Genomic DNA, 15,305 nt, shown 5'->3' with positions numbered 1-15,305 from the left:
TTTATAGTAGATACTTCTTTTATAATTGTGATTTGATATCCATCCTCCACTATTTACTCTTTCACTCGTTATCTAAATCTTCAATTTCTTTCCATTATAAACAGTCCATTAAACCCCTAGTCAGTACTGTCAGGGTGTTCTTGCTCAGAGAACTGTTAATAACAAAGTGAAGTACTACTTTCAACCTCTCACTTCTGAACACAAGGTCAGAGTTTATCTGATGATGCAGCTGTATACTTCCAACAAGGAGGGTATTTTTCTTTGGTAGTTGGCATGACAACCACTTTATATGAAAGCTCTTCAGAAATATCACCACTTTCTAAACTAATTAGGATTGTGCCTTTAAGCTCAATTACATCTGCATTTATTGCTCAAGGTTGTTGAGTGAGTAAAGGTGTGTGAGAAGTCATCATTAATTCCTTCAGCTGAGGGGTACAAGAAGTCTCCTCAGTTCATTGCAACTCTACTACCTCAAAAAGCAGACCAAGTTCTATCACAGTGATAGCTTTGTACTCTGTTGCATTTTTGCCAGAGATGCTTCCAATAAATGAATCTCTCATTGCCCATGCACTCTTTACTGCTTCCACCTATCTTGCTTCTTCCAGTTCCTTGTTGTACTATTCTACTCAGTACGAAAAACACTCTTGAGTTCTTTAACATGAGGTATGTGCTAGAATATGTCTTCAGCCATGAGAAAGAGTGAAAGCACAAACAATATTACATCCAAAATTTTAGTTGATGCAGTCTGACAAGTTGATTTGATTTGACTTCATTTGAGTTGATTTGAGATCATTTTCATTTTCACAATAAAGCCTAACTTTGATTACACTGAAACAAAAGAGTTCATAAAATGCTTGTAATAGGCAAACGACTTTTCCAAGATCATATTGTTTATATGACTCAATAATCTTGTTTGCAAAATCCTACACTTAAGTGTAGCATACTGGTCTATGACACACATATCCTTAGCAGGACTGAAACCAGTTCTGTACTGAAACCGGCCACCTCCTCCCCCGCAAAAAAAGCACATGGTATTCCTAAACTTGCTAACATCCCTGGCAGCATTAATAACAGATGAACCAACTGTCACTTTAATGATGACACAAGACTCAGCTACCACCAAAGGAGGATATCAGTACCGTAGGGAGGCTCCCTGCTTTTATCTTGTGTTCCACTGATGACAACATTATGATTAATGATATTCTCAAAGTTTTAAACATCTATTATCCCTTTCTCCAAGGTTAATTCCTGACAACCACTGTCTTACTAAGTGCTTTTCTCCTTGCTGTCACACATGTTAATCAAAAAAGACTGAAACCAACCACCAAGCTGGACTTTTCCTCTCAAGTACAAATTGGCTCTTTAGTCAGTACCTGGAAGAACATGAAGCCATGAAAATCTATTAAACCAGATGTAGAAAATATTCTGGCCTAGCACATATTCTAAGGTATCAGGACCACCAATCTGAGATTTAACTTCTTTTGGAAGCAGTTGCTCAGGGGAGGGAGTCTGTTAGATATCACTGCTGTGTTGTTCCACTTGTTCAATAATATGCTCAATGGTTTGGATGTTGATCAATAATTCATCTTGTGTATTATGACAAAACATAGGAATTTGAACACCTCAATCTCTTTGCCTTGATATATACTACTATAGTTGTGTGTCCATGATTTTGACCATGGCATTCACTCTTGATCTAGGAGGAGGTTCCCCCTTTTTAAAAGATGGGACTTGGCTGTGGTCGTAAAATTCATGTGGTCTTAATATATTACAAACCACTGCTTGCAGACATGAGTAACCATTGGTTTCTGAGTCCTCCAGTCATAAGGATAGCTAAATATCAAATTATCCTCTTTCAACAAATGCTTTGCTGCCTGAAGCACATTTATTACCACAGCAGTTCCTTCTTTAAGTACAGTCTTTGAAGTTTAGGATCTGAAACATCTGTGAAAATGTCATCCTCATCTAGTGAAAATATCACTAACAGGTTGTGTTGAAAATCTACACTGTAATCTTCCTTATCATGAATTGGGACTGTGTGAACCAATCCTGTTCATTTTGTCATGGTCATATAATTTGAAGATAAAAGAGGAGAGCTTTATCAGGAAATATAGGATGGGTACAAATACCATTTTTCAAAGTTATACTTGAAAATATTGAAATAACTTCAAATATTGTTTCCAAAGTAGAAGCAACAGGTGTTACTTTATCTGCAGGAAATATATAGATATTTCCAGAACTGGAACATTTCTCAATAGTGTACTTGGATTTGGGCACATAGAAAACAATGCAACTGGTTGGAAAAGTCCAAGACTGTGTGGTTCAGACTAAAAAAGCTAACAGAAGATAAACTATCTATAAGGGATGTCAACTTAGAAAGTTTCAAGTGAGAGAATTTTAAATGTATAGAACAACTGACACACTCAGGATTTTATTCAAGTTCTGCTGAAGCAGAACCTAAGCAGTCCTTGACCAGGGAAACCAAAACACAGGTTTTGTAAAATCAATAAACCAAGCTGTTATCAAACACTTATTAGAAAATTCTCAATTGTTTGGCTTCATATTTTCTATCAAATGTAGAGTAGCAATTATTGCAATCTGCCATTACTATTCAAAGACTAAATGTCGATTTCTGTTTCTCATTGGCTGCTTTACCAAATGAACTTTCTAATTTCACGGATGAAAGATTCTGAACTTTTTCACCAAGTTCTGGTAATACTTTTACTTCAATGAGTAACCCATTACAATATCATCATGACACAAAACGTACTTTGGAAACTGTCATCATAAGGTATAAGCCGGTCATGTCTTTCAAAATCTTATTTAAAGCATGTCCTACATGAAGGTCACCATTTGCATAAGGAGATCCGTCATGAAGACAAAATTCTGTCGTTTCTTTCTCTTTGCCGTGAAGTTATGAAAATCTACATTTCTAGAAGTTTCTTCACTTACATTTTCAGCCAATAAAATCTGCTAGATCTCCATGTCTGTGTTGGGCTGCTGGTGGCCCAGCAACTTCAAGGCAAAAGGGGATCTACAACAGCAGCTCCATGTTGTCCTATTTGCCTCTATTCAGGTTAGGCAGCTGGCCACTGCCTCCGGTGACTAACCATGACAGACACCTTATCTTGGTTCCTCACCTTCCCAGGTGACAGGAAAGGCAGGGTGGCCCCACAGATTCCCTGCGTGCCTGGCTCCCAAGGGCCCATCTCAAAAGGCACAACGGGACACTCAGGCCTCCACTCCAGCACCTGATGCTCAGCTCCTGCCATCTGGGCCCCAGAGAAACTCTGTGGCACCCACCGGGAATGCGTGTGCACAGAGCACAGAAAGAGCCTGTGGTGACGTTTTCGTTTCAGATATTTTATTTTTTCTCACTAAGTCTTTTATACTTTCTTTTTATGACTTTATTTTAAATATTTTGTTTATATTTCATTCAGAGTTTTGAATATATTTCTAATAGCTCTTTGAAATTCGTGTCTGTTAATTCCATTGTCTCCTCTTTTAAGGTGTTTCTACCAAAGGGCTGGTGGCTTGGTTATGGATGGAAGTGGAAATGAATGTCTGTGCTTTTAATTTTTAGTTATTAAACTTTTCATGCCATTCTCTATTTCTGTCATTTAAAAATGTTTGTCTTGCCATTGTTTTTCCTTGTATTTCTAATCCATCTATGTATTTTAAATATTTTATACAGTGTAGATAATTATTTACTAGTTTTGATCTTTTTGTTTTTGCTATCTTTGCTCACATTGACTTGTTTCTCACATTTTTTTTTTCATTATGAACTCACTACCAAAAACGATAGGTCAAGTTGAGCTAAATTCATCCAATATGTATCAACCTGATATCAGTACAGTACAACCTGATATTAATACAGTATCAACCTGATAGCTCCAAAATGAGTCTTCGTAATTTATTAATTCAAACTCACATTTACAGTTTAAAAATCAAATAATTCATTAGCTTGTTTAATATTAGGGTAAGCAATATTGTTTCTCAGAGTTAGAAGGAAGTTTTAAGAAATCTTATTGTGAGGAAGAATCGGTCAAATGCAAACCACAGCATAATTAAGGAGTAGACAGAGTTTGTCTTTATATATTATCTTCTCTTTTCTCTCCCCTTGTCCACCTCTGTTTCCCACCATTACCTAGTAATCTCATTTCTACAACATGCTTTTAGTGGACTGTCATTCCAAAGAGTGATATAATATGACTTTTATCCATAATAAATGTGTAGTGGTTTGCAATTTAAAATGTGCCTACTTATACATTTCATCTTTTTAGAATTCTCATCACAACTGAAATAAATATTATTAGCTCCATTTTTAAAGTGATAAAATTCAGTTTAAGAGAAGTAAAATGACTTATCCAAGTTCAGACACTGAAGACTTAGGACTTAAATCAATGTCCTCTAATTCCAAATTCCATGTTATGATAATTTGAATTTTGGTGTTATAAAATTTACCAGTGAACTACCCAAATTGCATGGGGTGTCATCCAGTTTCAATTCTAAGACTAAGTATGAATGTTTTAATCCTTGATAGTGTTAATGAGAAATTGAAATAAAATAGATCATATAGATGATAATACTAAATGATCCTTCATTTAATAAATATTGTGTCCTGTACATGTGCAGGACACTACTGGACAATATAAATTATATGTAATAAAAACATAAATACTATCAAATCAGTAAGACATAATCCCTCATCTCTAGTCCAGATAACCAATGGATAATTCCTTCTCTTTTGGACAATATCTGATGGAATACTATACTATAACCAAACTCAGAGAAAATAAAATGTGGATTACAATGGCAGTCAGTTGATGTAAAGTATTGATCTAGTTAGTGAACTAAAACAATCCTTTCTGCAGAAACCATACTTACCAGGGTAAATATCTATTTTGAAACCCAGATCAATGTTATAGAGTGTGTAATTTGAACACACAGTAACGAAGGATTGAACAGATTTATGAAGCTTTTCAGGGACCTGAGAGTTAATAATTTACCGTCTCACTAAATAATTGTTTTTCAAATTGTATTTTACTCATCTCTACAAAATATAGCTTTCTGATACTAGACCCTTGAGGATAAACAATGAGACTTCACAATTAAGAATGTCTGTGACAGGCTCAAGCATATGGTTAACATTCAATATTTGCTGAGTTAATTGATGACTAAATGAGTAAAGGAAGGAAGTAATAAATTTTTCTGAAATAGCATGCAATACAAAATTGAAACAAACTAAATTTGGGGCAACATACACAGCCTCTAGTTCTCTACATCTTTTATTTTTATTATTTTTTTTTATATCTTTTATTTTTAATTTCTTCAAAGGTTCTCCATAACCCTCTCCACACACACATGTGAAAACACACACACGCAAACACACACACAGAGCAAAAGCAAAAGTAGAGATGGGGTGATTGATTTTTTTAAGGTATCTCTAAAATACTTTAAAAACCACAAAAGAAAATATTTGAAAATAACATTTATTGAAAACTTTATAATTAGAAATGCAGTACACATCTGTTGTAGGAAATCTGTTATATATCTCACAGAGATAAGAGTTGTAAACATTTAAATATATTTTCTTTTTTTTTTTTCTATTAGTAGGCAGTTTAAAGACAAAATGTGAAGAGAGGCTAAAAATGAGTTCATTTATATGAGTGAACATGTTTTTGAATGAGTTTGGATTGGATACTCTTAAGCTAATACTATTTAATGGGAATTTTTTAGTTTCATGGTACATGAAAACCAGTAGAGAGACACTGTTTATAAGATTATGATAAATTAATACCAGTTCCACCTGTGTCCTGAAAATAAGTTATGAATAATGATACTAACCATAGCCTTGTGTGTAGCTTGTAAAATAATAGTAAAACTGGCAAAAGCAGGCTTTTATACTGAGTGCTTCTACACCTACCTTTCTGTAAAGTGGGGCCCTGACAGAGATGTAGCAGTGTCTTTTGTTAAAACCCCATTATATATTGATGAGAACAGATGGTTATAGAGAAATGTCTCAAAACTATTAAGTGACTGTACCTGGTATATAGAAGCCAATCAAAAAATAAAGTTGATCTCTGTTTTTTTTTTTTAACATCTTTATTGGAGTATAATTGCTTTACAATGGTACGATAGCTTCTGCTTTATAACAAAGTGAATTAGCTATACATATACATATATCCCCATCACCTCCCTCTTGCATCTCCCTCCAAAACTCTATATGTCACCCCTCTACGTGGTCACAAAGCACACAGCTGATCTCCCTGGATTATACAGCTGCTTCCCACTAGCTATCTATTTTACAGTTTGTAGTATATATTGGTCCATGCCACTCTCTTACTTCATCCCAGATTATGATTCCCCCTCCCCATGTCCTCAAGTCCATTCTCTTATATCTGAGTTTTTATTCCTGTCCTGCCACTGGTTCTTCATAAACATTTTTTTTTTTTAGATTCCATATAAACGTGTTAGCATATGGTATAAGTTTTTTGCTTTCTGACTTACTTCACTCTGTATAACAGACTCTAGGTCCAGCCACCTCACTACAAAAAACTCAATTTTGTTTCTTTTTCTGGCTGAGTAATATTCCATTGTATATATGTGCCACATCTTCTTTATCCATTCATCTGTGGATGGACATTTAGGTTGCTTCCATGTCCTGGCTATTGTAAATAGAGCTGCAATGAACATTGTGGTACATGAATCTTTTTTTTTTTTTTTTTTTTTGCAGTATGCGGACCTCTCACTGTTGTGGCCTCTCCCGTTGCAGAACACAGGCTCCAAACATGCAGGCACAGCGGCCCTGGCTCATGGGCCTAGCCGCTCCACAGCATGTGAGATCTTCCTGGACCAGTGCATGAACCCGTGTCCCCTGCATCGGCAGGTGGACTCTCAACCACTGCACCACCAGGGAAGCCCCATGACTCTTTTTGAACTATGGTTTACTAAGGGTATATGCCCAGCAGTGGGATTTTTGGGTCGTATGGTAGTTCTATTTCTGTTTTTTTAAGGAACCTCCGTACTGTTCTCCATAGTGGCTGTATCAATTTACATTCCCACCAACAGTGCAAGAGGGTTGCCTTTTCTCCACACCCTCTCCAGCATTTACTGTTTGTAGATTTTTTGATGATGGCCATTCTGACTGGTGTGAAGTGATATGTCATTGAAGTTTTGATTCACATTTTTCTAATAATAAGTGATGTTGAGCATTCTTTCATGTGTGTGTTGGCAATCTGTATATCTTCTTTGGAGAAATGTCACTTTAGGTCTTCTGCCCATTTCTGGATTGGGTTTTTTTTTTTTTTTTTTTTTTATATTTTGAGGTGCATTAGCTGCTTATAAATTTTGGAGATAAATCCTTTGTCACGTGCTTCATTTGCAAATATTTTCTCCAATTCTGAGGGTTGCCTTTTCATCTTGTTTATGGTTTCCTTTGCTGCGCAAAAGCTTTTAAGTTTCATTAGGTCCCATTTGTTTATTTATGTTTCTATTTCCATTTCTCTAGGAGGTGGGTCAAAAAGGATCTTGCTGTGATTCATTTCATAGAGTGTTCTGCCTATGTTTTCCTCTAAGAGTTTTATAATGTCTGACCTTACATTTAGGTCTTTAATACATTTTGACTTTATTTTTGTGTATGGTGTTAGGGAGTGTTCTAATTTCATTCTTTTACATGTACCTGTCCAGTTTTCCCAGCAGCACTTATCAAAGAGGCATTCTTTTCTCCATTGTATATACTTGCCTCCTTTATCAAAGATAAGGTGACCATATGTGCATGGGTTTATCTCTGGGTTTTCTCTCCTCTTCCATTGATCTATATTTCTGTTTTTGTGCCACTACCATACTGTTCTGATTAATGTAGCTTTGTAATATAGTCTGAAGTCAGGAGTCTGATTCCTCCAGCTCCATTTTGTTTCTCAGGATTGCTTTGGCTATTCGGGGTCTTTTGTGTTTCCATACAAATTGTGAAATTGTTTGTTCAAGTTCTGTGAAAAATGCCATTGGTAGTTTCATAGGGATTGCACTGAATCTGTAGACTGCTTTGGGTAGTATAGTCATTTTCACAATGTTGATCCTTCCAATCTGAGAGCATGGTATATCTCTCCATCTGTTTGTATCATCTTTAATTTCTTTCATCACTGTCTTATAGTTTTCTGCATACAGGTCTTTTGTCTCTTTAGGCAGGTTTACTCCTAGGTATTTTATTCTTTTTGTTGATATGGTAAATGGGAGTGTTTTCTTAAGATTTTTTTCAAATTTTTCTTCATTAGTGGAGAGGAATACTAGGGTTTTCTGTGCATTAATTTTGTATCCTGTTACTTTAGCAAATTCATTGATTAGCTCTAGTAGTTTTCTGGTAGCATCTTTAGGATTCTTTGTGTATAGTATCATGCCATCTGCAAACAGTGACAGCTTTACTTCTTCTTTTTCGATTTTGATTCCTTTTATTTCTTTTTCTTCTCTGATTGCTGTGGCTAAGACTTCCAAATCTATGCTGAATAATAGTGGTGAAAGTGGGTAACCTTGTCTTCCTCCTGATCTTAGTGGAAATGGTTTCAGTTTTCCCCCATTGGGAATGATGTAGACTGTGGATTTGCCATATATGGCCTTTATTATGATGAGATAAGTTCCCTCTATGCCTAGTTTCTGTAAGGTTTTGATCATAAATGGTGTTGAATTTTGTGGAAAGCTTTTTCAGCATCTATCGAGATGATCATATTGTTTTTATCCTTCAGTTTGTTAATATGGGGTATCACATTGATTGATTTGCATATATTGAAGAATCCTTGCATTCCTGGGATAAATCCCACTTGATCAAGTGTATGATCCTTTTAATGTGCTGTTGGATTCTGTTTGCTAGTATTTTGTTGAGGATTTTTGCATCTATGTTCATCAGTGATATTGGTCTGTTTCCTTTCTTTGTGACCTCTTCGTTTCATTTTGATATCAAGGTGTTGGTGGCCTTGTAGAATGAGTTTGGGGGTGCTCCTCCCTCTGCTATATTTTGGAAGGGTTTGAGAAGGATAAGTGTTAGTTTATTCTCTAAATGTTTGATAGAATTCCCCTGTGAAGCCATCTGGTCCTGGGCTTTTGTTTGTTGGAAGAGTTTTAACCACAGTCTCAATTTCAGTGCTTGTGATTGGTCTGTTTATATTTTCTATCTCTTCCTGGTTCAGTCTCGGAAGACTGTGCTTCTCTAAGAATGTGTCCATTTCCTCCATGCTGTCCATTTTATTGGTATACAGTTGCTTGCAGTAATCTCTCATGATCCTTTATATTTCTGTAGTGTCTGTTCTCCTTTATCATTTCGAATTCTATTGATTTGAGTTTTCACCCTTTTTTTCTTGATGAGTGTGGCTAATGGTGTATCAATTTTTTTTTTAAACATCTTTATTGGGGTATAATTGCTTTACAATGGTGTGTTAGTTTCTGCTTTATAACAAAGTGAACATATGTTCCCATATGTCCTCCCTCTTGCGTCTCCCTCCCTCCCACCCTCCCCATCCCACCCCTCCAGGCCGTCACAAAGCACCGAGCCAATATCCCTGTGCCATGCGACTGCTTCCCACTAGCTATCTACCTTACTACGTTTGTTAGTGTGTATATGCCCATGACTCTCTCTCGCCCTGTCACAGCTCACCCTTCCCCCTCCCCATAACCTCAAGTCCGTTCTCTAGGAGGTCTGCGTCTTTATTCCTGCTTTACCCCTAGGTTCTTCATGACATTTTTTTTTCTTAAATTCCATATATATGTGTTAGCATACGGTATTTGTCTTTTTCTTTCTGACTTACTTCACTCTGTATGACAGACTCTAGGTCTATCCACCTCATTACAAATAGCTCAATTTCGTTTCTTTTTATGGCTGAGTAATATTCCATTGTATATATGTGCCACATCTTCTTTATCCATTCATCCGATGATGGGCACTTAGGTTGTTTCCATCTCCGGGCTATTGTAAATAGAGCTGCAATGAACATTTTGGTACATGACTCTTTTTGAATTTTGGTTTTCTCAGGGTATATGGCCAGTAGTGGGATTGCTGGGTCCTATGGTAGTTCTATTTGTAGTTTTTTAAGGAACCTCCATACTGTTCTCCATAGTGGCTGAACCAATTCACATTCCCACCAGCAGTGCAAGAGTGTTCCCTTTTCTCCACACCCTCTCCAGCATTTATTGTTTCTAGATTTTTTGATGATGGCCATTCTGACTGGTGTGAGATGATATCTCATTGTAGTTTTGATTTGCATTTCTCTAATGATTAATGATGTTGAGCATTCTTTCATGTGTTTGTTGGCACTCTGTATATCTTCTTTGGAGAAATGTCTATTTAGGTCTACTGCCCATTTTTGGATTGGGTTGTTTGTTTTCTTGTTATTGAGTTGCATGAGCTGCTTCTAAATTTTGGAGATTAATCCTTTGTCGGTTGCTTCATTTGCAAATATTTTCTCCCATTCTGAGGGTTGTCTTTTGGTCTTGTTTATGGTTTCCATTGCTGTGCAAAAGCTTTGAAGTTTCATTAGGTCCCATTTGTTTATATTTGTTTTTATTTCCATTACTCTAGGAGGTGGGTCAGAAAGGATCTTTCTGTGATTTATGTCATAGAGTGTTCTGCCTATGTTTTCCTCTAAGAGTTTGATAGTTTCTGGCCTTACATTTAGGTCTTCAATCCATTTTGAGCTTATTTTTGTGTATGGTGTTAGGGAGTGATCTAATCTCATACTTTTACATGTACCTGTCCAGTTTTCCCAGCACCACTTGTTGAAGAGGCTGTCCTTTCTCCACTGTACATTACTGCCACCTTTATCAAAGATAAGGTGTCCATATGTGCATGGGTTTATCTCTGGGCTTTCTATCCTGTTCCATGATCTATCTTTCTGTTTTTGTGCCAGTACCATACCATCTTGATAACTGTAGCTTTGAAGTATAGTCTGAAGTCAGGGAGCCTGATTCCTCCAGTTCCTTCTTTCGTTCTCAAGATTGCTTTGGCTATTCGGGGTCTTTTGTGTTTCCATACAAATTGCAAAATTTTTTGTTCTAGTTCTGTGAAAAATGCCAGTGGTAGTTTGATAGGGATTGCATTGAATCTATAGATTGCTTTGGGTAGTAGAGTCATTTTCACAATGTTGATTCTTCCAATCCAAGAACATGGTATATCTCTCCATCTATTTGTATCATCTTTAATTACTTTCATCAGTGTCTTATAATTTTCTGCATACAGGTCTTTTATCTCCTTAGGTAGGTTTATTCCTAGATATTTTATTCTTTTTGTTGCAATGGTAAACGGGAGTGTTTTCCTTTCAGATTTTTCATCATTAGTATATAGGAATGCCAGAGATTTCTGTAATTAATTTTGTATCCTGCCACTTTACCAAATTCATTGATTAGCTCTAGTAGTTTTCTGGTAGCATCTTTAGGATTCTCTATGTATAGGATCATGTCATCTGCAAACAGTGACAGCTTTACTTCTTCTTTTCCGATTTGGATTCCTTTTATTTCCTTTCCTTCTCTGATTGCTGTGGCTAAAACTTCCAAAACTATGTTGAATAAGAGTGGTGAGAGTGGGCAACCTTGTCTTGTTCCTGATCTTAGTGGAAATGCTTTCAGTTTGTCACCATTGAGGATGATGTTTGCTGTGGTCTTGTCATATATGGCCTTTATAATGTTGAGGAATGTTCCCTCTATGCCTACTTTCTGCAGGGTTTTTATCATAAATGGGTGTTGAATTTTGTGAAAAGCTTTCTCTGCATCTATTGAGATGATCATATGGTTTTTCTCCTTCAATTTGTTAATATGGTTTATCACATTGATAGATTTGCGTATATTGAAGAATCCTTGCATTCCTGGAATAAACCCCACTTGATCATGGTGTATGATCCTTTTAATGTGCTGTTGGATTCTGTTTGCTAGCATTTTGTTGAGGATTTTTGCATCTATGTTCATCAGTGATATTGGCCTGTAGTTTTCTTTCTTTGTGACATCCTTGTCCGGTTTTGGTATCAAGGTGATGGTGGCCTCGTAGAAGGAGTTTGGGAGTGTTCCTCCCTCTGCTATATTTTGGAAGAGTTTGAGAAGGATAGGTGTTAGCTCTTCTCTAAATGTTTGATAGAATTCGCCTGTGAAGCCATCTGGTCCTGGGCTTTTCTTTGTTGGAAGATTTTTAATCACAGTTTCAATTTCAGTGCTTGTGATTGGTCTGTTCATATTTTCTATTTCTTCCTGATTCAGTCTTGGCAGGTTGTACATTTCTAAGAATTTGTCCATTTCTTCCAGATTGTCCATTTTATAGGCATAGAGTTGCTTGTAGTAATCTCTCATGATCTCTTTTATTTCTGCAGTGTCAGTTGTTACCTCTCCTTTTTCATTTCTAATTCTATTGATTTGAGTCTTCTCCCTTTTTTTCTTGATGAGTCTGGCTAGTGGTTTATCTATTTTGTTTATCTTCTCAAAGAACCAGCTTTTAGTTTTATTGAGCTTTGCTATTGTTTCCTTCATTTCTTTTTCATTTATTTCTGATCTGATTTTTATGATTTCTTTCCTTCTGCTAGCTTTGGGGTTTTTTTGTTCTTCTTTCTCTAATTGCTTGAGGTGCAAGGTTAGGTTGTTTATTCGAGATGTTTCCTGCTTCTTAAGGTGGGCTTGTATTGCTATAAACTTCCCCCTTAGAACTGCTTTTGCTGCATCCCACAAGTTTGGGTCATTGTGTCTCCATTGTCATTTGTTTCTAGGTATTTTTTGATTTCCTCTTTGATTTCTTCAGTGATCACTTCATTATTAAGTAGTGTATTGTTTAGCCTCCATGTGTTTGTATTTTTTACAGATCTTTTCCTGTAATTGATGTCTAGTCTCATGGCGTTGTGGTCAGAAAAGATACTTGATACAATTTCAATTTTCTTAAATTTACCAAGGCTTGATTTGTGACCTAAGATATGATCTATCCTGGAGAATGTTCCATGAGCACTTGAGAAAAATGTGTATTCTGTTGTTTTTGGATGGAGTGTCCTATAAATATCAATTAAGTCCATCTTGTTTAATGTATCATTTAAAGCTTGTGTTTCCTTATTTATTTTCATTTTGGATGATCTGTCCATGGGTGAAAGTGGGGTGTTTAAGTCCCCTACTATGAATGTGTTACTGTCGATTTCCCCTTTTATGGCTGTTAGTATTTGCCTTATGTATTGAGGTGCTCCTATGTTGGGTGCATAAATATTTACAATTGTTATATCTTCTTCTTGGATCGATCCCTTGATCATTATGTAGTGTCCTTCTTTGTCTCTTTTAATAGTCCTTATTTTAAAGTCTATTTTGTCTGATATGAGAATTGCTACTCCAGCTTTCTTTTGGTTTCCATTTGCATGGAGTATCTTTTTCCATCCCCTTACTTTCAGTCTGTATGTGTCTCTAGGTCTGAAGTGGGTCTCTTGTAGACAGCATATATAAGGGTCTTGATTTTGTATCCATTCAGCTAATCTGTGTCTTTTGGTGGGAGCATTTAGTTCATTTACATTTAAGGTAATTATCGATATGTATGTTCCTATTCCCATTTTCTAAATTGTTTTGGGTTCGTTATTATAGGTCTTTTCCTTCTCTTGTGTTTCTTGCCTAGAGAAGATCCTTTAGCATTTGTTGTAAAGCTGGTTTGGTGGTGCTGAACTCTCTCAGCTTTTGCTTGTCTGTAAAGGTTTTAATTTCTCCATCAAATCTGAATGAGATCCTTGCTGGGTAGAGTAGTCTTGGCTGCAGGTTTTTCTCCTTCATCACTTTCAGTATGTCCTGCCACTCCCTTCTGGCTTGTAGGGTTTCTGCTGAGAGATCAGCTGTTAACCTTATGGGGATTCCCTTATGTGTTATTTGTTGTTTTTCCCTTGGTGCTTTTAATATGCTTTCTTTGTATTTAATTTTTGACAGTTTGATTAATATGTGTCTTGGCATATTTCTCCTTGTATTTATCCTGTATGGGACTCTCTGTGCTTCCTGGACTTGATTAACTATTTCCTTTCCCATATTAGGGAAGTTTTCAACTATAATCTCTTCAAATATTTTCTCAGTCCCTTTCTTTTTCTCTTCTTCTTCTGGAACCCCTATAATTCGAATGTTGGTGCGTTTAATGTTGTCCCAGAGGTCTCTGAGACTGTCCTCAGTTCTTTTCATTCTTTTTTCTTTATTCTGCTCTGCAGTAGTTATTTCCACTATTTTATCTTCCAGGTCACTTATCCGTTCTTCTGCCTCAGTTATTCTGCTATTGATCCCATCTAGAGTACTTTTAATTTCATTTATTGTGTTGTTCATCGTTGCTTGCTTCATCTTTAGTTCTTCTAGGTCCTTGTTAACTGATTCTTGCAATTTGTCCATTCTATTGTCCATTCTATCTCCAAGATTTCGGATCAACCTTACTATCATTATTCTGAATTCTTTTTCAGGTAGACTGCCTATTTCCTCTTCATTTGTTAGGTCTGGTGCATTTTTATCTTGCTCCTTTATCTGCTGTGTGTTTTTCTGTCTTCTCATTTTGCTTATCTTACTCTGTTTGGGGTCTCCTTTTTGCAGGCTGCAGGTTCATAGTTTCTGCTGTTTTTGATGTCTGTCTCCAGTGGCTAAGGTTGGTTCAGTGGGTTGTGTAGGCTTCCTGGTGGAGGGGACTAGTGCCTGTGTTGTGGTGGATGAGGCTGGATCTTGTCTCTCTAGTGGGCAGGTTCACATCTGGTGGTGTGTTTTGGGGTGTCTGTGGCCATATTATGATTTTAGGCAGCCTCTCTGCTAATGGGTGGGGTTGTGTTCCTGTTTTGCTAGTTGTTTGGCACAGGTTGTCCAGCACTGTGGCTTGCTGGTCGTTGAGTGAAGCTGGGTGCTGGTGTTAAGATGGAGGTCTCTGGGGGATTTTCGCCGTTTGATATTATGTGGAGCTGGGAGGTCTCTTGTTGACCAGTGTCCTGAAGTTGGCTCTCCTACCTCAGAGGCAGAGCCCTGCCTCCTGTCTGGAGCACCAAGAGCTTTTCATCCACACGGCTCTGGATAAAAGGGAGAAAAAGTAGGGGGAATTAGTAGAAGTATGAGGAAAGAAAGAAGGAAAGGAGAGTAGGAAGGAAGGAAGAAAGAAAGAAAGAAGCAAAGAAGGAAAGAAGGCAAGAAGGAAAGAAAGGAGGGAGGGAGGGAGGGAGGAAGGAAGGAAGGAGGGCAAGAAGGAAAAAAGACAGAAAGAAAGAAGATACAGTAAAAATAAAATAAAGTATAATAAAGTTATTGAATTTAAAAATTCTTATTTAGAAAAAAAAAAAGGGACGGATAGAACCTTAGGACAAATGTTG

The 15,305-nt window shown here is 36.7% G+C and overlaps 1 pseudogene; it reads right to left on the bottom strand.

Moving 5' to 3' along the window:
- Positions 1-206: 206 nt before the first annotated feature.
- LOC113611156 (isoleucine--tRNA ligase, mitochondrial-like) overlaps positions 207-15,305 on the bottom strand; it is a 101,882-nt pseudogene continuing 86,783 nt past the window's right edge.

Source organism: Aethalodelphis obliquidens, unplaced genomic scaffold (genome assembly GCF_003676395.1).
Source record: "Aethalodelphis obliquidens isolate GAN/ISIS:26980383/991018 unplaced genomic scaffold, ASM367639v1 scaffold68, whole genome shotgun sequence".
Classification (NCBI taxonomy): domain Eukaryota; kingdom Metazoa; phylum Chordata; class Mammalia; order Artiodactyla; family Delphinidae; genus Aethalodelphis; species Aethalodelphis obliquidens.
The sequence above is the reverse complement of the archived record's forward strand: the minus strand, read 5'-3'. Positions and strand labels throughout refer to the sequence as shown.